Source organism: Choloepus didactylus, chromosome 11 (assembly GCF_015220235.1).
Source record: "Choloepus didactylus isolate mChoDid1 chromosome 11, mChoDid1.pri, whole genome shotgun sequence".
NCBI classification, from domain to species: Eukaryota; Metazoa; Chordata; class Mammalia; order Pilosa; family Megalonychidae; genus Choloepus; species Choloepus didactylus.
In genome coordinates this window covers 20,721,127-20,745,194 of record NC_051317.1, presented here as the reverse complement: position 1 = coordinate 20,745,194, position 24,068 = coordinate 20,721,127, and the positions used below count along the sequence as shown (strand labels likewise).

General features: G+C 38.9%; 1 long non-coding RNA gene across 1 annotated transcript in view; it reads right to left on the bottom strand.

Moving 5' to 3' along the window:
* LOC119506261 overlaps window positions 1-23,568 on the bottom strand; it is a 137,343-nt gene extending 113,775 nt beyond the window's left edge. The window contains exon 1 of the long non-coding RNA XR_005210958.1: window positions 23,257-23,568. This is a non-coding gene — a long non-coding RNA (uncharacterized LOC119506261). The remainder of the gene's footprint in view (window positions 1-23,256) is intronic.
* Window positions 23,569-24,068: the final 500 nt, after the last annotated feature.

The following is a 24,068-nucleotide window of genomic DNA, read 5'->3' as shown; positions in this document are numbered from 1 at the left end:
AAAAAATCAGTAGTGTTTCTGTGTAATGACAATGTGCAATCTGAGGAGGAAACCACGGAAAAAGTTCAAAGTACAATAGAAACTAAAAGAATCAAATACCTAGGAATAAACTTAACTAACAATGTAAAGGACCTAGACTAAATATTGTTTAAATGTCAATTCTACCCTAATTGATTTACAGATTCAATGGAATCCCAATAAAAATTCCCTAAGCCTACTTTGCAGAAATGGAAAAGCCAATTATCAAATATATTTGGAAGGTTAAGCAGCCCTGAATAGCCAAAAACATCCTGAAGAAGATAAAGTTGGAAGACTCACTTCCTGACGTTAAAGCATACTACAAAGTTACACTGATAAAAACAGCATGGTATCAACATAAAGATAGACATACTGACCAACGGAATTGAACTGACACTTCAGGAATAGACTTTTACATCTATGGCCAAGTGATTTTTGCCAAGGCTGCCACATCCACTCAACTGGGAAAAACTAGTCTCTTCAACAAGTAGTGTTGGGAGAACTGGATATTCATATCCAAAAGAATGAAAGAGGATCCCTATCTTATACCTTATGCAAAAATTAACTGAACATGGATCAATGGCCTAAATGTAAAAGCCAGAACCATAAAACTCCTAGAAGAAAATATAGGGGAGCATATTCAAGATTTTGTGGTAAGCAGTGTTTCCTTAGACCTTACATCCAAAGCACAAGCAATGAAAGGGGAGGGGAGGATCAATAAATGGCATCTCCTCAGAAATGAACACTTCTGTGCTTCAAAAGACTTTGTCAAAAAGGCAAAAAGGCAGCCTACTCAATGGGAAAAAATATTTGGAAACCACACATCAGGTAAGGGTTTCATATCTAGTATATAAGAAGAACTCCTACAACTCAACAATAAAAAGACAACCCAATTAAAAAATGGGCAAAAGGCATGAAGAGACATTTTTCCAAAGAGGAATTACAAATGGCTAAACAACACATGAAAAGATGCTCAACTTCACTAGCTATTAGGGAAATGCAAATTAAAACCACAATGGGATATCATTGCACACCAACTAGAATGACCACTATTAAAAAAACAACCAAAAATTGCAAATATTGGAGAGAAAATGGAGAAATATGAACACTTATTCACCATTGGTTGGAATGTAAAATAGTACAGCAGCCGTGGAATGCAGTTTGACGGTTCTTCGGGAATCTAAGTACAGATCCGATATATGATCTAGCAGTCTTCCTACTAGTTATATACCCAGAAAAACTGAAAATAGGGACACAAACAGACATTTTCACATCAAAGTTCATAGTGGCATTATTCACAGCTGCAAAAAGATGGAAGCAACTGGAGTGTCCATCAAACAATGAATGGATAAACAAAATGTGGTATATACATGTAATGGAACATTGTTCAGCTGTAAGAAAGAATGAAGTCCTGGTTCATGCGACAACATGGATGAACCTGGAGAACATTATGTTGAATGAAATAAGCCAGACCCAAAAGGAAAACTATGGCATAATCTCACTGATATGAACAAAATATGACTAGCAAACTCTTGGAGTTATTATCTAGAATATAGGTTACCAGAATATAGAAAAAGGTTAGAGAATATGCTTAATTTGCACATAATCTTTTAATTAGGGGGACTGTAAATGTTTGAAAATAGATAGAGCTGAAGTTAGCATATTATGTGTGTAAATTACAGTATTTAATAGAGTGTGTTTGTATTTGAAAGGGGAAGTTAAGGGTTGTGTATATAACTAGAAGGAAAGCTAGAGGATGAAACAAGGGACTGTATAACACAGTGAAGCCTGTTGTGGATGATGAAGGTTATTAGTACAAATTCAAGAACATTCTTTCATGAATTAGAACAAATGTATCTCACAATTACAAGGTGTTATTTAATAATAGAGTGCTGTATGGGAAAAATGCACCTGACGGAAACTATGGACTGCAGTTAACAGTAATATCTTAATGTTCTTCCATCAGTTTTTTTTTTTTTTTTCATGGTTTAAGTAGAGAATTTAAGGTTTATTAGAGGAAGAAAGCAGAAGAAAGCAGGTGGGAGCCATCAGAAAAGAAAGAAAGGAAAAATGGCTCCGGCCCTCTATCTGAGAGCAGCATTTTTTAAAGGAAAAACCCACGTTGGGTTTTGGGGGGAAGGTCCTGCTGAGTGTGTTCTGGGCCTCGATTGGGTGAGTGCTTATCAGTTTTTGCTGACTGGTTACTAGGGTTTTAACACACTACTCTTCTTTGTTGTGCACTATATTATCTATGTGGAGGAAGCAGGCCTTTTGGCTTGTTTGCGGTCATTCATCTTTATGGGGATATCTGATCTTGGCTTGTCTGCCCTCGGGAGTCTAGGTGCCACTGTGACTGGGATTCCTAAAACAGCCTTCAACCCTTAGTTTATAGCACACTTGGTATTTATGAGATAAGCAGCAGGGCCCATGGATCAGACATTCCTTCTATATGTTAGACTCTTTTTCTGGGGCCTGACATTCCTGCCTTTTATTTTTAATAAAAAATTGGTACGGGTTTGGGTAGAATTTTGAGTTAATGCTTTAATTTAGCTCGAAGCAACCTTTATAGGGGAAAAGGGACGTCGCCCTTGTCTCTTAGCTGCTTCCGGCTGGGTTTGGACGGAGTTGGGGCAGAGTTGCTTTGAACTAAGTTTCAGCATTATTAGATTGATGTTTGGATATTTTTTGCTGGAACCAGCTGGTAATGAAGATTTTGTTGCAGCAGGAGCAGATTTTCAATCTTTCGTTGTAGCAGGAGTATGTTTTCGGAGTTTTGTTGGTTAGTCACAGCTGCTATTGACCTTGCTTCTTTTTAAAAGTGTTTCTTCGTTGTTGTTGAAGACGATGCTTTGACTTGTAGCTAACTGCAAGCACAAGCACAGGGAAAGTCCCAATCGTAAAGCTACCTCAACTCAGATGCGTTTGGCGCCTGCTTGCAGCAGTTAACTTTTACCTGGACTTCCAAGTCCGGGTACTCTAGGAAGAATTTCTGGGTAGCTGAGGGGAGCTCCACAGCCCATGAGACATGGATTAAGGCATTTGAAAACATGGTTTTAAGTAGTTAGGCTTGCTTGACTTTTCATTAGATAGAGAAATAAGTTTTCTTTTTGTTAGGGGAGAGGGAAATTTTTAAGTAAGTGACTTGTGGCTTAGGAAGTTTTTTACTTTTGGAAACTATATCCTTTTTGTTGGAGGGAGTTAAGGCTAGGGCAACTGCACAGTAGGAAGTTATTCACACATTGAAGCAGCTCACTGGGATGTAAATTTAGTGTTTGTAAATTAGAGGCTAGACAATGTTAGGGATGGGATAGGTTTGTTGATAGTAAAACAGCAGGAGACAGTCATTGAGGAGTTTTTGCCTTATTCATTTATCCTCCGGTTATGCCAGGTGTGCACACTTTAGATTTGTGCTGCACTTTCCCGCCCGGGAGAGGGGGGCTGGAGCGGGAGATGGGGGAGGGGCACACAGGCAGCTAGTGGGCTGCGTGCAGGTGGGGTGAGATAAGGAGGGGGCAGCAGTGATGGGATGAGAAGTGGGGGAAGGGGTTAAGGGTGAGCGGAGGGGAGTGGAAGGGGTTAGAGAGGAGTTACAAGGGGGTTGATTTGCAGGGTTAAAGAAGAGAAACTGCTTAAAGGCTTTTCAGGGTTAACTTTTGTAGAGAGGAAAGCAGAAGACTTAGAAGAATTTTTTGTGAAGGAGGAGGATTTGGTAGGAGATGACAGAGTGGCCCAAGAATAGCCAGGACCGAACAGTTTAGAAAGCTTAAGATTAAAAACTACAGACCACCTGTTGTTGTGCTGAACAAAATTATTAAGTTCAGTGAGAATTTGCCAATTGAAAGTGCCATTTTCTGGCTAATGTTTTTGTTGTTCTAAAGGATACTGCAGCCAAATTGTATTGGTTCTACTTCCCCTTTTAATTGAAGTTTAAACATCTGAGGGGGTAGATTTAGAAGGAAATTTAGCTTTGGAGATATTGGAAAGTGACTGTATATTACCTACAATTATCTAAGAAATTTGACCGGCTTGTGATTTGTTAGGGAATTTTTGCTTGTCAGAGGCTTACAGAGATCGCCGGTGAGAGATATTCATGGTTCCTAGCTCCTTTAGAGGCTTACAATTTCCCTGGACGAGGCTGACACGAATTGGGGCTACGCTCGTCGGAGGCTTACGGAGATCGCCCATGGGGAGACCCACAGTTCCCTGCTCCTTTAGAGGCTTACAGAGACCACCCAAAACATTGCTCAAGTGAGACTAATGGCCCAGACCCATACAACCCAGTCGCAACAACAAAGCAGGCATCCCCAGTTTGCCGTTGGAGGTCAGGAAATGCGTGCAGTCTTTCACCCAAGGCGTCCCCCGGGTTACTTTGACTGCTGCAATGGGGAAAGACACTCACGGAGTGTCAGAGAGTTTTGACTGAGTGCTCAGGTTCCCTAGGCTTACGAAGCCAGGCGTCGCGTCCAAGCGAGCCGAGGCGTCACCCTGTGGTGAGCTGGGGTGTCCATGGGACACCGAACAAAACTCCCGAGGGGGGATCTGGGCAGAAAGACGTCACTTATCTACCTAGGGCCGAATTAGTTGTAGATGTTTGAGAGCCGTGAGGGTGAGCCGGCATCGCATCAAGGTGGTCTGAGTTGATGGACTCAAACCGCTGAATGCATGGAAACCTGAACGGCCGTGTAGTTCGGGGAACGGAGTTGACTGGGAGGCTGCCCCATTGCCCTGAGGGGCCAGGAAACTTAAACCTCAGTCAAACCTCTGTCCCGGGTCTTCAGCACCAAATGTTAGGTTCAGAGCCGTTCAAGAATCCACACAAATGCAGCGAGTCATGGTTTAAGCAGAGAATTTAAGGTTTATTAGAGGAAGAAAGCAGAAGAAAGCAGGTGGGAGCCATCAGAAAGGAAAGAAAGGAAAAATGGCTCCGCTTCCATCAGTTTTAACAGAGGTAGCACACCAAAGCTAAGTGTCAGTAATAGGGGGCTATAAGGGCATGGGGTTTTTCTGTTTTGGAGCTATCAAAATGTTCTAAAATTGATCTGTGGTGATGCAAGCATAGCTCTGTGATTATACTGACAGCCATTGTACACTCTGGATGCATTGTATGGTATGTTAATAAAACTGTTGGGAAAAAAAAAGGGTTAAGAGTTTAATAAATATATGGAAGAAATGGAAACTGCAACAAAGACTACTCTTTAGATAAAGTTGACAGTGAAATCCAGGAAAGAGATTGATGGGAATTAAGTATATCAATAGTCAAGAGAAGAGTCTTTTAAGAAAATGTGACTGCAGGAGGTCATAGGCAATTTTTAAAAGACCGTGGAAAGGTAAAAGCTGATGCTCTAAGAGAGGGCACAGATCCCCTGAAGGAGAGTAAGAAAGAACAGAACAAGAGATATGAGCTAAGGCGAAGAGAATAGGGTGAGCGAAAACAGGGAGAAAATTTGAAATGGACATAAAATTCATTCAGAAACGTTCAGGCATTTTACCATAAATTAATAATGTTGGAAATTTAGTCATGGATAGAAAAGGAAAGGAGGGGGCATTTGAATTTTTGAGGAAACAAGACAGATTTAAAAGATCCACAAGGACTTATAATAGGGAGTTAACTAATGAAACATCCAAGGACTGTCAGGAGACCAAAGACAATAAGATTTACATCATAATATCAATGCTACTTCCATCAAAATGTAAGTATTAAAGATGATATGCAATCAAGGTGTTTATAGGAGAAAAATAATTTGCAAATGTATACATTTCTATCGTTAACTCTGATCATTTCAATTAGGCTCATCTGTGTTTAAAGTCAACCTTCATATGAAAACTGACCATGTAATAAAGGTCCTTGTATTAATATCTTCAATTGCCATGATAAGGAATCTTATTTAAATCCACTTAAGATAAAAAAAAATCACTTTTCTTGTAAGAATTATACAGCTTTAATCTTTTCTAAAAATTCATGCCTGGTTATCACTGAAGCTCAAATTTGTCCTTTTAGATATTGATATTTACATAGCCTTCTTGAGGAATGACTCTTTACTTATGTGTAAGAATTAGATGGGCTTTCGTTTTAAAATTTCTAGATAAAATAATTGATTACTAATAAGAGTTAGTTATTTTGGCTGTGGTTGTTTGCTTAGTCCAGAAGGGTGTAAGTCTATACTTTGAATAATTATAATATAATGCTTGGTTTTATAGCTAGGATGACAATTTTCACTTAAATTCTTGATATTTATCTATTTACTCAATGCACTTTTATTGGATTCCAAGAAATTTAATATTTGCTTGTTACTTTTATGCTCACATTTTAAACTTCACTAGTGATTTTGTTGTAGTGTTATGATCTCATTTTTATTTACTCGAATGATGATTCTCGGCTACCTGAAAGATGAGGTAAAATGGTATAGACTGCCCTAAAATTTTCTCTGGAATATGGATATCAGTAACTCAGGTTTGTAAGCAATGACTTAGAGAAGTTATGGTTTACCAGTAAACTATTTAAAAATTTTTGCAAACTTCAAATATAGTTTATTTTGTATAATTTTATTATATTGGTTATTAATCAGAAAAGTAGATATTCAGAGATTTGATTAAACTAAAACTCTGTTTCACTTGTAATTGCGGGTTAAAAAAACCTTTTATCATTTACTGAAGTAAAGTAAAATACTCAATAAGAAAAAAAGAAACATTTAAAAGAAAACAAAAGGAAGAAAAACAAAACTTGGGTTGGAAAGTTCTTTCAATGCATAAAAGCAAAGTAAGAAGCCATAAGAGAGAAAAGTTCTTCCCACTTAATAGGCATGATGGCGGATTGGTGAGGTGTATGTTTTAGTTACACCTCCAGGGAAGTAGGTAGAAAGCCAGGAACTGCGTGGACTGGACACCGCAGAGCAATCTGACTTGATACAACACTCATGAAAACGTGGAACTGCTGAGATCAGCGAAATCTGTAAGTTTTTGTGGCCAGGGGACCTGCACAACTCCCTGCCAGGCTCAGTCCCGTGGGAGGACGGGCCATCAGCACTGGGAAGGAGAAGGGAGAACTGCAGTGGCAGCTCTTATCAGGAACTCACTCTACTTATCCAAACCCAACCATAGATAAACTGAGACCAGACACCAGAGAATCTGAGAGCAGCCAGCCCAGCAGAGAGGAGATAGGCATAGCAAAAAACAGCAAGAAAAACTCAAAAACAAAAGCAGAGGCTTTTTGGAGTTCTGGTGAACATAGAAAGGGGAAGGGCAGAGCTCAGGCCCTGAGGCTCATTTGCAAAACCCAAACAAAAACTGATCTCTCTGCCCCCTGGATCTTTTCTTAATAGCCCTAATTGCTTTGCCTCTTAGCATTTCAATAACCCATTAGATCTGCCAGGAGGCCCTTTTTTTTTTTTTCCTTTTTTTCTTTTTCTGAAACAAGTACTCTAAGAAGCCCAATACAGAAAGCCTCAAAGACTTGCAATTTGGGCAGGTCAAGATAAGAGCAGAACTAAGAGAGCTCTGAGACAAAAGGCAATAATCCAGTGGCTGAGAAAATTCACTGAACACCACAACTTCACAAGAAAAGGAGGGCGTCCACTCACAGCCATCATCCTGGTGGACAGGAAACACTCCTGCCCATCGCCGGCCCCATAGCCCAGAGCTGCCCCAGACAACCGAGTGCGACAGAAGTGCTTCCAATAACATGCACACACCACAAAATTGGGCATGGACATTAGCCTTCCCTGCACCCTCAGCTGGTTGTCCCAGACTTGGAAGGTGGAACAGCATGAATTAACAAGCCCCATTCAGACATCATTTCAGCAGACTGGGAGCCTCCCTACACAGACCAGCAGCTCAGAACCACCCTGGGGGGACGGCACTCACCTGTGACATAGCACAGTCATCCCTCAACAGAGGACCAAGGGGTTGCAAGGCCTGGAAGAGGGACCCACTCGCAAGTCTCAGGGGCCACACGCCAATACCAAGGACTTGTGGGTCAGTGGCAGAGACAAACTGTGGTAGGACTGAACTGAAGGATTAGACTATTGCAGCAGCTTTAAAACTCCAGGAACACCAGGGAGATTTGATTGTTAGAGCCGCCCCCCTCCCTGACCAGCCAGACACATGCCCCTTATACAGGGTGGGCAATACCAACTACACACACAAGCTTGGTACAGCAATTGGACCCCACAAGACTTACTCCCTCACTCACCACAGAGGCAAAGCAGGGGAGAACTGGCTGGAGGGGAACAGGTGGCTCGTGGACGCCACCTGCTGGTTAGTCAGAGAAAGTGTACTCCACGAAGCTGTACATCTGACACATTAGAGATAAGGACTTCAACTGGTCTACAAATCCTAAAGGAACCCTATCAAGTTAAGCAATTTCCAAGAGGCCAAAAACAACAGAAAATTATAAAGCATATGAAAAAAACAGACGATATGGATAACCCAAGCCCAAGCACCCAAATCAAAAGATCAGAAGAGATACAGTACCTAGAGCAACTAATCAAAGAACTAAAGATGAATGACGAGACCATAGTACGGGATACAAAGGATATCAAGAAGACCCTAGAAGAGCATAAAGAAGACACTGCAAGACTAAATAAAAAAAAAAAGATGACCTTATGGAAATTAAAGAAACTGTTGACCAAATTAAAAAGATTCTGGATACTCATAGTACAAGACTAGAGGAAGCTGAACAATGAATCAGTGACCTGGAAGATGACAGAACAGAAAATGAAATCACAAAAGAAAGAATGGGGAAAAAACTGAAAAAATCAAAATGGACCTCAGGGATATGATAGATCATATAAAACGTCCAAATATAAGACTCATTGGTGTCCCAGAAGGAGAAGAAAAGGGTAAAGGTCTAGGAAGAGTATTCAAAGAAATTGTTGGGGAAAACTTCCAAAATCTTCTAAACAACATAAATACACGGATCATAAATGCCCAGCAAACTCCAAATAGAATAAATCCAAATAAACCCACTCTGAGACATATCCTGAGCACATTGTCAAATACGGAAGAGAAGAGGCAAGTTCTGAAAGCAGTAAGAGAAAAGCAATTCACCACATACAAAGGAAACAGCATAAGACTAAGTAGTGACTACTCAGCAGCCACCATGGAGGCAAGAAGGCAGTGGCGTGACATATTTAAAATTCTAAGTGAGAAAAATTTCCAACCAAGAATACTTTATCCAGCAAAGCTCTCCTTCAAATTTGAGGGAGAGGTCAAATTTTTCACAGACAAACAAATGCTGAGAGAATTTGCTAACAAGAGACCTGCCCTACTGGAGATACTAAAGGGAGCCCTACAGACAGAGAAACAAAGAAAGGACAGAGAGACATGGAGAAAGGTTCAGTACTAAAGAGATTCAGTATGGGTACATTAAAGGATATTAATAGAGAGACGGAAAAATACATATGACAAACATAAACCAAAGGATAAGATGGCTGATTCAAGGAATGCCGTCACAGTTATAACATTGAATGCAAATGGATTAAACTCACCAATTAAAAGATTAAAAGACTGAAAGCCTTCCCTCTAAGATCAGGAACGAGATAAGAATGCCCTCTATCACCACTGTTATTCAACATTGTGCTGGAAGTGCTAGCCAGGGCAATCCAGCAAGACAAAGAAATAAAAGGCATCCAAATTGGAAAGGAAGAAGTAAAACTGTCATTGTTTGCAGATAATATGATCTTATATCTGGAAAACCCCGAGAAATCGACAACACAGATACTAGAGCTAATAAACAAATTTAGCGAAGTAGCGGGATACAAGATTAATGCACATAAGTCAGTAATGTTTCTGTATGCTAGAAATGAACAAACCGAAGAGACACTCAAGAAAAAGATACCATTTTCAATAGCAACTAAAAAAATCAAGTACCTAGGAATAAACTTAACGAAAGACGTAAAAGACCTATACAAAGAAAACTACGTAACTCTATTAAAAGAAATAGAAGGGGACCTTAAAAGATGGAAAAATATTCCATGATCATGGATAGGAAGGCTAAATGTCATTAGGCTGTCAATTCTACCCAAACTCATCTACAGATTCAATGCAATCCCAATCAAAATTCCAACAACCTACTTTGCAGACTTGGAAAAGCTAGTTATCAAATTTATTTGGAAAGGGAAGATGCATCAAATTGCTAAAGACACTCTAAAAAAGAAAAACCAAGTGGGAGGACTTACACTCCCTGACTTGGAAGCTTATTATAAAGCCACAGTTGTCAAAACAGCAAGGTACTGGCACAAAGATAGACATATAAATCAATGGAATTGAATTGAGAATTCGGAGATAGACCCCCAGATCTATGGCCGACTGATCTTTGATAAGGCCCCCAAAGTCAATGAACTGGGTCATAATGGTGTTTTCAACAATTGGGGCTGGGAAAGTTGGATATCCATATCCAAAAGAATGAAAGAGGACCCCTACCTCACACCCTACACAAAAATTAACTCAAAATGGACCAAAGATCTCAATATAAAAGAAAGTACCATAAAACTCCTAGAAGATAATGTAGAAAAACATCTTCAAGACCTTGTATTAGGAGGCCACTTCCTAGACTTTACACCCAAAGCACAAGCAACAAAAGAAAAAATAGATAAATGGGAACTCCTCAAGCTTAGAAGTTTCTGTACCTCAAAGGAATTTCTCAAAAAGGTCTAAAGAGGCAGCCAACTCAATGGGAAAAAATTTTTGGAAACCATGTATCTGACAAAAGACTGATATCATTCATATATTTAGAAATCCTACAACTCAATGACAATAGTACAGACAGCCCAATTATAAAATGGGCAAAAGATATGAAAAGACAGTTCTCTGAAAAGGAAATACAAATGGCCAAGAAACACATGAAAAAATGTTCAGCTTCACTAGCTATTAGAGAGATGCAAATTAAGACCACAATGAGATACCATCTCACACCGATTAGAATGGCTGCCATTAAACAAACAGGAAACTACAAATGTTAGAGGTGATGTGGAGAAATTGGGACTCTTATTCATTGTTGTTGGGACTGTATAATGGTTCAGCCTCTCTGAAAGTCAGTCTGGCAGTTCCTTACAAAACTAGATTTAGAGATACCCTTCGATCCAGCGATTGCACTTCTCTGTATATACCCGGAAGATCAGAAAGCAGTGACACAGACATCTGCACGCCAATGTTCATAGCAGCATTATTCACAATTGCCAACAGATGGAAACAACCCAAATGTCCTTCAACAGAGAGTGGATAAATAAAATGTGGTATATTCACACGATGGAATACTACACAGCAGTAAGAAGGAACGATGTCATGAAACATATGACAACATGGATGAATCTTGAAGAGATAATGCTGAGCGAAATAAGCCAGGCACAAAAAGACAAATATTATATGCTACCACTAATGTGAACTTTGAAAAATTTAAAACAAATGGTTTATAATGTAGAATGTAGGGGAACTAGCGATAGAGAGCAATTAAGGAAGGGGGAACAATAATCCAAGAAGAACAGATTAGCTATCGTGGGTAAATTTAACATTCTGGGAAGGCCCAGGAATGACTATGGTCTGTTAAATTCTGAAGGGTATAGTAGGAACAAGTTCACAGAAATGTTGCTATATTAGGTTACTTACTTGGGGTAGAGTAGGAACATATTGGAAGTAAAGTAGTTATCTCAGGTTGGTTGTCTTTTTCTTACTCCCTTGTTATGGTCTCTTTGAAATGTTCTTTTATTGTATGTTTTTTTTTTTTAACTTTTTAAAAATTTTTTTATTTTTCATACACTTGATTTAGGAAAAAAAAAAGCTTAAAAAAATAGAAAATAAACAAGGAAAAAATATGCAGATCTCCCTTGAGGAGCTGGTGGAGAATGCAGGGGTATTGGCCTGCCCTACCTCGATGGTTGCTAACATGCCCAGAGACATAGGGGACTGGTGGTTTGATGGATTGAGCCCTCTACTATAGGATTTGCCCTTGGGAAGACTGTTGCTGCAAAGGAGAGGCTAGGCCTCCCTATGATTGTGCCTAAGAGCCTCCTCCCGAATGCCTCTTTGTTGCTCAGATGTGGCCCTCTCTCTCTAGCTAAGCCAACCTGAAAGGTGAAATCACTGCCCTCCCCTCTACGTGGGATCTGACACCCAGGGGAGTGAATCTCCCTGGCAATGTGGAATATGACTCCCGGGGAGGAATCTAGACCCGGCAACGTGGGATGCAGAACATCTTCTTGACCAAAAGGGGGAAGTGAAAGGAAATGAAATAAGCTTCAGTGGCAAAGAGATTCCAAAAGGAGCCGAGAGGTCACTCTGGTGGGCACTCTTATGCACAATATAGACAGCCCTTTTTAGATTCTAATGAATTGGGGTAGCTGGTGGTGGACACCTGAAACTATCAAACTACAACTCAGAACCCATGAATCTTGAGGACAATTGTATAAAAATATGGCTTATGAGAGAGGACAGTGGGATTGGGGGGGGGGCATGGGGATCACACTCCCCTTTGTCTAGTTTGTGGATGGATGAGTGGAAAGGTGGGGGAAGGAAACAAACAAGCAATCAGACAAGGGTGCCTAGTGTTCTTTTTTACTTTAGTTGCTCTTTTTCACTTTAATTATTATTCTGGTTATTTTTGTGTGTGTGGTAAGGAGGGTGTCGGGGATTGATTTTGGTGATGAATGTACAACTACGTAATGGTACTGTGAACAATCGAATGTATGATTTGTTTTGTATGACTGCGTGGTATGTGAATATATCTCAATAAAATGAATATTAAAAAAAAAACAAAAGAAAAAAAAAAAAAAAAAAACAAAAGAAAAACAACAACAACAACAAAAAAGTTCTCCCCGTCCTAAGAACAGATGTCTTATAAAGGCAGCAATAGTAATAATAAACATTAATATAGAGATTACCATATGTCAGACAACAGTCTAAGTGCTTTACACATTCCAACTAATTAGATTCCACCTTCATCAATATGATAAATAAGGCATCCAGATAAATGTTCTAAGTAAACTATGGCTTCATTTTTTTTACATTAAAAAAATGTAATGCTTTTCTTACTTCTCAAGTAATAAATGTTCAGAGGTTTTGGAGAAATCCATCCAATTCTTAGAACATTTCAATATTATTAATTTGATGAAAAAATGCTTTGCCCCTTTAAGGCAACTGTTGAAAGCAAACTAAAAGAAAAAAGAGACAGAAGATCTGTATCTCCATAATTTGGAAGCAGTTGGGTTAAGATTCCATTGGAGCCCTCCATTATGAAGAAAACATGAAGACACAAGCAGTTTTTCTTTTTTAACCTCATAAGATGGTAATTTCTGCTTCAGAAAACATTTCCCCTTTGAAACAAGTTACATTGCTTATCCATCAAATACAACAGAACTATAAAGATGGAGAAGAGATGAGTGGTTGGCTGGGGTTAGGGATGGTGGGAAAGGTGAGGGATGGGTGTGACCATAAGAGGTAGCACCAGGGAAAGATCTTTGTGGTAATGGAATTGCTCTGTATTTTGACTGAGGTGGGGGATATGTAAATTTACAGCTATAATAGGCTGGCACAAAACTAGATACTAGCTTATGGTATCAATGTCAATTTCCTGGTTTTGATATTGTACTATAGTTATGTAAGATGTAATTGCGGGAGGAAACTGGGTGAAGGGAAAATGAGACCTCCTTGTACTATTTTTGCAACTTTCTGTAAATCTATAATTATCTCAAAATAAAAAGTTAAACAACAAAAATAAATAAATAAATAAATAAAAAGAAGCTATAAGAGAAAATAATGATAGACATGACTTCTTTAATGAGACAAAGCTTTTGTAAAATCCCAAAAGATTGAGAAAGAATTTAAAAATTGGGGAAAAGAGGATTTTCAATACATATTTCAGGAAAAATGTTAAAAGCCTCACTAAATGAAGCTTTACAACTTGAAATCAAAATGAAGTTCATTAGTTTTAATGTTCCATTTACAAATATTTAGAGGCTTCCCATCTTCAAATATACCCAAGTAATACGATATTTATATATACCAGTTCATTAATCAGTCTACCTTTAGCTCATCTGTAGCCAACTGACAGAAGAGGGACTCTCATTGTCCCTGGAGTTGAATACAGTAGTATTGACCCTTTGGAACTCAGCTGCTTGCAGAAGCACTTCCTGTATTAACCACCTCCTTGCTATCAGTTTAGCAAGGGCAGCACTCACCTGGGCAAGCCAGAGGCCAGAAATCTTACAGCCACTGCCACCAGTGAAAAAAGGCAGTTTGGGAGGTGCCCCCCTTTTATTATCATACTAGGCAATTCAATCACCTAACTCCTACACTACCCTCCCCTCTAAATGCTGTATTTACTAGAAATGCTTCATGTATAAGACTGGATTTGTGGCTAAATTGAAGGGTCTCTCCCTTCTCAGGAATTATCATCACAATATCCCTGCCTCAGTGTTAAAAAATTTTCAGGATGTTTGGCAGTAAATGCATCTGGCCACCTGCATTCTAAGAGAATAACAGAAACAAATCTGACTTTGAAATATTCCCAAGCCTGGGCTATTTCCTCCTATCAGTGAGCATATTATTGCATATGTAGAAATAAATGGAAAAAAAATTGTGACCAATTTAAATATCAGCAGTGATTGTCTGGATGGTTAAATCAGAGATAATTTTAATTTTATTCTTTCAAGTCTCAGCATTACTAAAAAGGCACCACAATGTATATATTTAAAATTTTTCAGAAGTATTAGTTTTTAAAGTAAATTTAAATATCAGGCCCATCCCATTTCCTTGTTACCATTAACAGAAAACACTTAAAAATGATTGCTGTAATTCATGAAAAGTAAATCTAATTCAACTTTGTCCTCAAGATATGATTCAAAAAAAAAAAATTCTTTGTCTCCAAGATATGATTTAAAAAAAAAATTCAAAGATTTTTAGTGGCACTAATATTTTTGTATATCAAATTATTAGTTTGATTTTATTCTTCATAACCAGGAAAGTACTACATAAGCAATCTTTTGCATTTATTCACTCAAAAAAATTGAATCTACTATATGCTAGGCACTGGAATTACAAAATAATTGAAAAATAGACGATGCCACCTAGGAACACAGGAATTAGTGGAAACAAACAGATAAAATATAGAACCCTACTCAAACAATGCTCTATATATGTGGATCATCATATAAAGAATGCACAGTTAGAAATGAATTCTTAACTCCTTTGATTCATCAGATTTGTTTTTTCTGCATCTCTACAGCAGAGTTTAAAGAAACCTGGGAGTAAAGACTACTACTACATGAATACACATAATAAACCTTTGTTAAATGTTCAGTCTACTCTAGATTTATACTCAATTGTTACAGCCACAAATGTCCTGAAAATACACAATGTGACTAATAAGACTTAGCCCTATATAATTTTTAACAAATGAGTAGGAATAGTCTCAATAATTTAAAGAACTATGCTGTTAATTGGAGGCTTAAAAAATAATTTCCTTGCCTTTTGTTCACACTTATTTTCTCCAATAAATTTCATCTCAATTAAAACTTGATAGGACCAGAAAACTCTCTGTCTGTAATCTGAGGCTTTTCTTTATTGCCCATTGCCTAGGACCAGTACTTTGTTACACTGCTTCAAACAATCTGAATCTTCACTAATATTGAATTAATGCAGTACACAGGCAGAAGAGAATCCAGTAATTTGGAATGGAAATTAGACCTCATGAACCTTGACATTATATTTTAGGTACTAATTACAAGAGAAAGTAAAGCACAAATTCAAAAACTAAATACTTTCAATTTCAAAATAACATGCAGATACATATTTATACAGCTTCATGCCTTTCCAAAGCATTTTTAGCATACATTGCATTTTATAGTTACCTTATGGGTTGGTGTCTTAGTTTGGTAATGCTGCGGAATGCAAAACACCAGAGATGGATTGGCTTTTATAAAAAGGGGGTTTATTTGGCTATACAGTTACAGTCTTAAGGCCATAAAGTATCCAAAGTAACACATCAGTAATCGGGTACCTTCGCTGGAGGATGGCCAATGGTGTCCGGAAAACCTCTGTTAGCTGGGAAGGCACGTGGCTGGCGTCTGCTCCAAAGTTCTGGTTTCAAAATGGCTTTCTCCCAGGACATTCCTCTCTAGCAAGCTTGCTCTTCTTCAAAACGTCACTCACAGCTGCACTCTGTTCAGTCTCTTTGAGTCAGCACGTTTATATGGCTCCACTGATCAAGGCCCACCCTGAATGGGTGGGGCCACGCCTCCATGGGAGTATCCCACCAGAGTCACCACCCACAGCTGGGTGGGACACATCTCCATGCAAACAACTTAATTCAAACTTTCCAACTTAATCCCCACTATTATGTCTGCCCCACAAGATTGCATCAAAGAATATGGCTTTTTCTGGGGGACATAATACATTCAAACCGGCACATTCCACCCCCTGGACCCCAGAAAAACATATTCTTTCCAAATACAAAATACATTCATTCCATCACAATATCCCAAAAACTTAAATCATTTCAGTAACAAAAGTTATGTACAAAATCCCATCAAAATCAGATATAGGCATGGTCAGTCCTAAGGCATACCTTTCCTTTAGCTTTGGATCTGTGGACTTAGAACAAGTTATATGCTTCTAATACACAAAGCACGGACATTCATAGGATAAACATTTCCATTGCCATAAGGAGAAACAGTAAGGAAAACAGGGTTAACAGGACCAAAACAGTTCCTAAAACCTGCAGGACAAACTCCATTAGATTTCAAAGTCTGAGAGTCATTTACATAACAACATTGCATCCTTGGGGCTTGAGAGAGCTGGAGCCTAACCCTTCCCAAGGGCCTTTTTGGCAGCCCTTTCCTCTCCAAATGCTTGGGTGAGTGCTCCAACATATCCACACACTGGGGAGACCACCTTCTCGGCCCCACCCTCCTCAAACTTCGGGGCAGCTCCCGGATTCCCTTCCATCTCCGGGGCACAAGCTCAACGCTTTCAGAACAGTGTGGTGGCAGCCAGGCTCTCCCCAATTCCCTGGGAATGTGCTCCACCCTCTTTGGGGCTTGGGGTGGCGAAACTCTTCCAGAGCATCGAGGCGGAAAACCCGCCCTCGACCTCCAGGGCAAACTCACCCTTTCCGTGCATGTGGGCTGCTCCACTCTCCCAGCCCTAAACCTCTTGACTCCAGATCTCAACCTCCATGGCTCTGTCTTTGAAGAAATTTTTCCTTTAATTTTTTCCTTGTCTGTCTCCTCCAGTCCAGACCGGCAATGGCTCTGTTTATAAAGATCTCGCAAAAATTCTGTTGGCTTTGCATGACGCATGCAGGGGTCAAAGCCATCAGACAACAGGACTTTCCACAAATCCTTTCTGCTTAACTCCTTTTCCAATCTTGGCTTGTACTGAAATGGCGGCTGGGTTCCACGTTTGGTTATATCCTCATGTTGGACTGTAGCTTCTGGGATTCCACCCACTGGAAGCCCATAATTTTCCAAGCCATCAACTTCTGGTTTCTTTGAACCAAAGAGTTCAATTCTAAGTTTATCTCTCTCTGCTTGCATTTTACTATAAGCTGCAAGGAGAAGCCAAGATACATCCTCCACACGTAGTCTGGAGATCTCCTCAGCTAAATATTCCAGGTTGTTGCTTCCAGATTCTTCCTTCCATCTGACACCAGGACTCAATTTTGCCAAATTCTCTGCCACTTTAAAACAAAGATCGCCTTTCTTCCAGGTTACAACAACACATTCACCATTTCTGTTCAAGGCCTCGTCAGAAGTATCTTTAGAGTCCGTATTTCCATAAACAGTCTCTTTAAAGCAGTTTAGGCCTTTTCTATCAAGCTCCTCACAATTCTTCCAGAAACTCCCCATTATCCACTTAAAAAGCCATTCCAACATGTTTGGTATTTGCAAACTCAGCAACAAAAGCACCCCACTTCTCTGGTACCAAAATCTGTCTTAGTTTGCTAATGCTGCGGAATGCAAAACACCAGAGATGGATTGGCTTTTATAAAAAGGGGGTTTATTTGGCTATACAGTTACAGTCTTAAGGCCATAAAGTATCCAAAGTAACACATCAGTAATCGGGTACCTTCACTGGAGGATGGCCAATGGCGTCCGGAAAACCTCTGTTAGCTGGGAAGGCACGTGGCTGGCGTCTGCTCCAAAGTTCTGGTTTCAAAATGGCTTTCTCCCAGGACATTCCTCTCTAGCAAGCTTGCTCTTCTTCAAAACGTCACTCACAGCTGCACTCTGTTCAGTCTCTTTGAGTCAGCACGTTTATATGGCTCCACTGATCAAGGCCCACCCTGAATGGGTGGGGCCACGCCTCCATGGGAGTATCCCACCAGAGTCACCACCCACAGCTGGGTGGGACACATCTCCATGCAAACAACTTAATTCAAACTTTCCAACTTAATCCCCACTATTATGTCTGCCCCACAAGATTGCATCAAAGAATATGGCTTTTTCCGGGGGACATAATACATTCAAACCGGCACAGTTGGCCATGCAGAATTTATTTGTTTCTTAAAAGCAAGAGAGAGAGTGATCCCCTCAGATTTAGATAACCAGTATATAGTAAAATTAGGGGAAATGTAAGATCTGATCCAATCCTCCATCTAATGTTTTTCCCTAGCCAATATTCAGTCTTTATTGGAATATGTATAAAAAATAGGATACACAATAAATAAATTGCCTTTGTTAAGTAGATGAAAGAAAAAATAGTCTTTTGCTTATACAGAAAACTGAAATTTAAATGTAATGCTCCTACCATCTGAAAGTATTCTTTTATTTCAAAGAATAAAATGTAAAGCAGGGAAAGAAAGCCAACAACTAGAAGAGTGGCATTTTGAGAGTTGTTAGGGACAAAATATGTAACCAAAACTGACATAAGATATGGTTTGAACCTGGGGGCTGAACTGATGCCACTAGTCCTGTTTTTCTCTATTTTGTTAGGCACCACTTTCTCTAGGTTGACTCCATTTTCACATAGACCAGCTCTTCTTAGTAACAAGAGAGTTCCAGGTTTTCTAGCCTACCAGTTTTTTAGGTTCAAGTCCCATAAGAATGCCCCAGAATATTTTCCTTTCATCTCATTGGCTATCACTGCACCATGGGTTCTTCCCTAAAACTACCAGAATTGCTGAAAATGTGGTTCTCTAGTTAACTTAGATCAGAGGCTATACTCCTGGAGCTGGGGGTGGTAACAATTTTATCTGAGCCCACAGACTCTAAGTGAAATAAGTTTATCTCCCCAAAGAATACTGAATAACCTTACTCTAAAAGGGAAGGGATGGCAGGTGTCATTATGCATCAGTCAGAGTACTCTGTAAGTAACAGAAACCAATTTGCTTTAACTTAAGTAAAATGGCATAATTTTCGCAGGGAAACAAAGTCTTCTTACTGAATTCAAGAGCAGGAATGCAACAGGAATTCACAAATGGATTTGTATCGCTCCACCTCTGGTTTCTTATTCTCATTCAAAATCTTTCTCTTTTGCAGACCAGATTTCTCTGATAATCCATGGAAAGCTAGTAGCAGAGATTTCTGAGATTGTGCATCACTGTTCAAATCTGAGTTAAAGAATCTTATTCCAAAATCCAAGTTCTCTGGTGAGAGAACTCATTGGGCCCACACTGCATCAAATGGCCACACCTCATCCAATTACTTTTAGCCAGTGGCAAGATTGGGTAGAGTAAATACGGCTGCCTCAGGCCTGCCAGTGAGAAGGACAGTCCAGGGCTTTGTTATGAGGTTGGCAAATGCTCCAAAAGTTGGGTACCACACACAAAGCACCTCTGACCCAAGTTCATCTTAAAGCTACCTTCAAAGGGTTTGATCCTGAGCTATATTTAAACATTAGGGTGAAAGTAACATTTTTAAACTACTACTATTTGCACATAATTTATAGCAATGAACATGGATATACAAAGGTTAAGAGGAGAAAATAGTCAAACAGTGCATCCCTGAAGGAGAAGGAGAGGAATCTCACAGGGTGAAGAAAAGAGGTCAAATAAGGAAATTAATATATCTGAAAATAACTATTTTACAAATTTTCCCAGGGCTAATTTTACATTGTACTATCTATAAGCCAAATACTTTAAATTATAAATCAAGGAGGGTTAAAGCTATATAATTATCTTCATACTATCCTGAAGAATGTGTAAGAAAAAAATACATAAAGGATTAATGAAAACATCTGCCTCCAGTCCTCTAACATTTAAATGAAAGAATTAGGTTTACAAGTGATACAACCAATCCCAGCTGCAGAATGATTTACAGATGCAGAGGCAATCTATAAGTTAACACAGCAGGCCACCAGAAGGGGCTTTATAAATTAAAATCAATATGTGAATTTAACTCCGAAGTCTATGGTAGTTAGTACTGATTGCAGAGCTCTGGTGACTAGCCTCTAAACCAGTGTTTATTCATTGGTCACCACGCTTTCCACCAGCTGTTTTGCAGGACTTTGGAGATGCTGTGTGTCTGGGAATACTAGAAGGTGAAGTTCTGTGCAAGACTGTCGAACCTTGGAACAACTTGTAAAATGCACAAACGCACACATAGAGCTTAATAGAGATGAGCATTTAAGGGAAGGGAATTATACTTTTGTTGTTTTGTGGGTTTGCTCAATTTGCTATAAAATAAACCTTGACCAATGTTGAATAAGTGACTAGATGGAGCAAAAACAACAGCCTTCAAATTGGTATTTTAATATATGATATGCAGGATTACTTTCATACTTGTGATACATAACACTGCAAATGGTTACATGCATCCACTCTGGAGCTAGCCTGCTTGGATTTGAATCCAGAACTCAAACAGTGTGGCCTTGGGCAGGTTATTTATCATCTCCATCTGTAAAAATGGGTGTGATTTCAGCACTTCCCACCCCTACTCTCATTTTCCAGACAAGGATAATCAATTCAAGTTATTCTTGTATATACTTTCAGAAATGTTTAGGGAACACAAACTTATATTGAGTTTTGACACACAATATAAACATAATGTACCTCACTTTTTTTTTCGACTTATTTTTTCAATCCTTCTCTGGTGGTAAAATATAATACTATCATTGTTTCAATGGATGCCTACTAATCCATTGTGTGCATAAACCATGATTTTCTAACCTTAGGATGAGAATTAATCTGCTTACAATTTTTTTTTCTATTTAACTAAAGGGTGAGGAGCGGAGGAGTAGAAAATATCCTTGCACTTATATATTTTTGCAATTGGATGAGTATATTTGCATAACGAGCTCTTAAAAGTGGATCACTGGGTCAAAGGCTAGGAGCTACAAAATGAAAATCGCACCTTCTAATTTAAATTTTCTTGCTTTCTGTTTTTTATGAATTGAGAAACCAGGCAATCATGTATATTCCAATTGTGTATTATGTAAAAGTGTTTAAGATTCTGGCAAGCTCTCTTCAGAAGAAAAGACTTAGAATGTGTAGATGGTTTTGTGTTTTGGTTGCTTAGACATCCCTTCCTCCTGATTTTTAGCTCTAGTCTCACAGTTAGTACATTTACATAAGTGGGTTGTTGTGGGGGTTTTTTTTGTTTTTGTTTTTGTTTTTTTGCCTGGCACAATGCTAGATAAATATTTCATACTCTTCAAATATTTTTTAGTTCATTGACTAAATCAGCCTGGCAACCTTTGAAGGCATTCACAATAAATGATTGTTTGGAAATGTTAAATTATGTTTTGGGGGAAGAACTGTTGCAACACAGCTAATATTTGTTTTGATTTGCATTTATTTCTCATGTAAAATGTTTCAAAGGGCACATTACAAAAAAGCCAATTTACGTGACAGAGTTCACAATATCTAATATGAGAACTCTCATGTAAAAGAAATCTTAGAGCTTTTCTGACAGTAAACAGTCTCTAAGCCTCTCCTCTCACATTTTTTTGTCACTAGCTTCATAGACACCTTTTATAAGGTTTCATTCTGTAATGGTGTCCTTTTGCCATTCCACACTGTTCTGTCCATCTCTAAATCTTTTAAAAGTTTTTCTCCAGTGGCATCCTTTATCTACTGAGATAACCAGCTCCTTTCATCTCCATGCCTCTCAGATGATGGGCTTAGGAGAAACTGGACTGTGGGGCAGGAAGGGCAGGACTGGCCTATTCTTTAGAGGGCTTGAGTTTTTATTTTATTCCACTTCTCATGAACCAGAAAAAAAAAAAAAGATTCTGGAACATCCTGCTTTGTTTTTCTTTCTCTTCCCTCTTCCCAGTAGTTAAGTGTTTACATGAAGAAGGGTCTCCCGGAGGAAAGAGCAACAATATACAGGAAAACACTACCTTTGTTTCATAGCTAAACTCGAGTTTAAGCATTTCAGTTTACCACAAACTAGTTATCAGCATCATTTTAGAACTTGTTTACTGAGTGCACACCTCGGCCCTTACAACAAAAGTCAAGGATGGATTTGGTTTTATCTTTCTTAGAAAACCACAAAGTTCTCCTTAGTCTTTCAAAGCTTAAGTCTTAGAAATGAAAACTAGAGAATTATGAACTTTTACTTCACATTTACTCAATGTACTGATTCTCATCTGCATTACAGTAGAGAAAGTTTAGGTTTCCTTTATTAGATTTATCTATACATTAAGGCTCAGTAGAGGAAAACGCTAGCAGGAATTTTAAAATCTGAGTTTGACCCGCTCTCTTTACCATTTGCTGATCGTGTGATGTCTTGATAATTATTCTGAGTTTCATTCGTTGTACCTTTATTTTCAAAGAGAGCCTTTATTATCTCAAAATCCATAATTCTATAGTTTATACAAACAGCGTGTGGTGTTTGAAACCTATCTGTCCCCTTTAATGACTCCTGTGTAACATTTCTGTACTTCAACATCTGCACCTACTTTCCACATGGAGTTGTGAGTATAAAATGATTTTGTTATGTGATATAATGTAATGTTAAATAACAGAATGTAAAGTGCTTAGAGCACTGCCTGATACATATTAGGCATTGAATAAATGCTACCTAATAGTATCATCAGACTCCTCAATTCGTTCTGAAGTTCCTTGCAGTTCAGTTCTACAAGGAAGTGCCACAAAATATGTATTTCTCATCCTATGGATGGATGTTTACTAGTATATCAGTAGAACAAAGCTTTTTCTTAGCAAACACTGAGGAATAACTTATGTTGATCTTTAGGTAAAAGGTTTAAAGCAACACAGTTGACTGTGTTTGTGTTACCTTTCTGTTGCTGTCATAAATTATCACAAACTTAGTGTCTTAAAACAAAACAAATGTATTAACTTACATATCTGAAGTTCAGAAGTCCAACAGGGGTTTCATCAGGCTAAAATGAAGGTATTTTCAGGACCACATTCCTTCTGGAGGCTTCAGGGAAAAATTCACTTCCTTGCTTATTTAGGTTATTGACTAAATTCGCTTCCTTGCTGGTTGTCGGTGGGGAATTAAAAGAGCGATTACTTTCTAAATGCTGGTGTTTAAAATTTGTAAGTTTCAGAGGTCAAATGTGACTTCCAAATTTAATTTGAAAGACAAAAAACAAATTTTTGGTTTCTTCAAGCCAGCAAAGGTAGGTTAAGTCCCTCACGCGAACCCCTCCTGCCCCTTTCTCCGCAGCGTCTTGGTCTCTCTAACCTTCACTGCTGACTTCCGCCTCCACTCGCAACGACTCAGTTGTTAGAGTGGGCACATCCGGGAAACCCAGGCTTCGCGCCCCGTCTCAAGCGCCATAGCCTTACATACAGCTGCAAACCCTTTTGCCATTCACAGGTTCCTGCAATCAGGGTCATCACTGGGGGGGTTGCATAATTCTGCCTACCAGAGTCCTCACTTGCTTTTTTTTTTGGGGGAGGGGGGTGGGCTTTTTGACTGCTCATTTCTTAATGCTAACTCTAGATATTTTTTCCTCAAACCCAGCTACAGGTAAGACTCTTCTGGGGAGCCTTTTAAAAATTAACCACTGCCCAAACCCAATGATATCAGAATTATATCTTAATTCCTAGATCAAATATTAGGGTATATTAATTATAGTCCAGTCTAAGGTATTTCTTAACAGAATCTTTTATTTGGGCTCAGAAATGAACTGGGTAGGTTAAAATA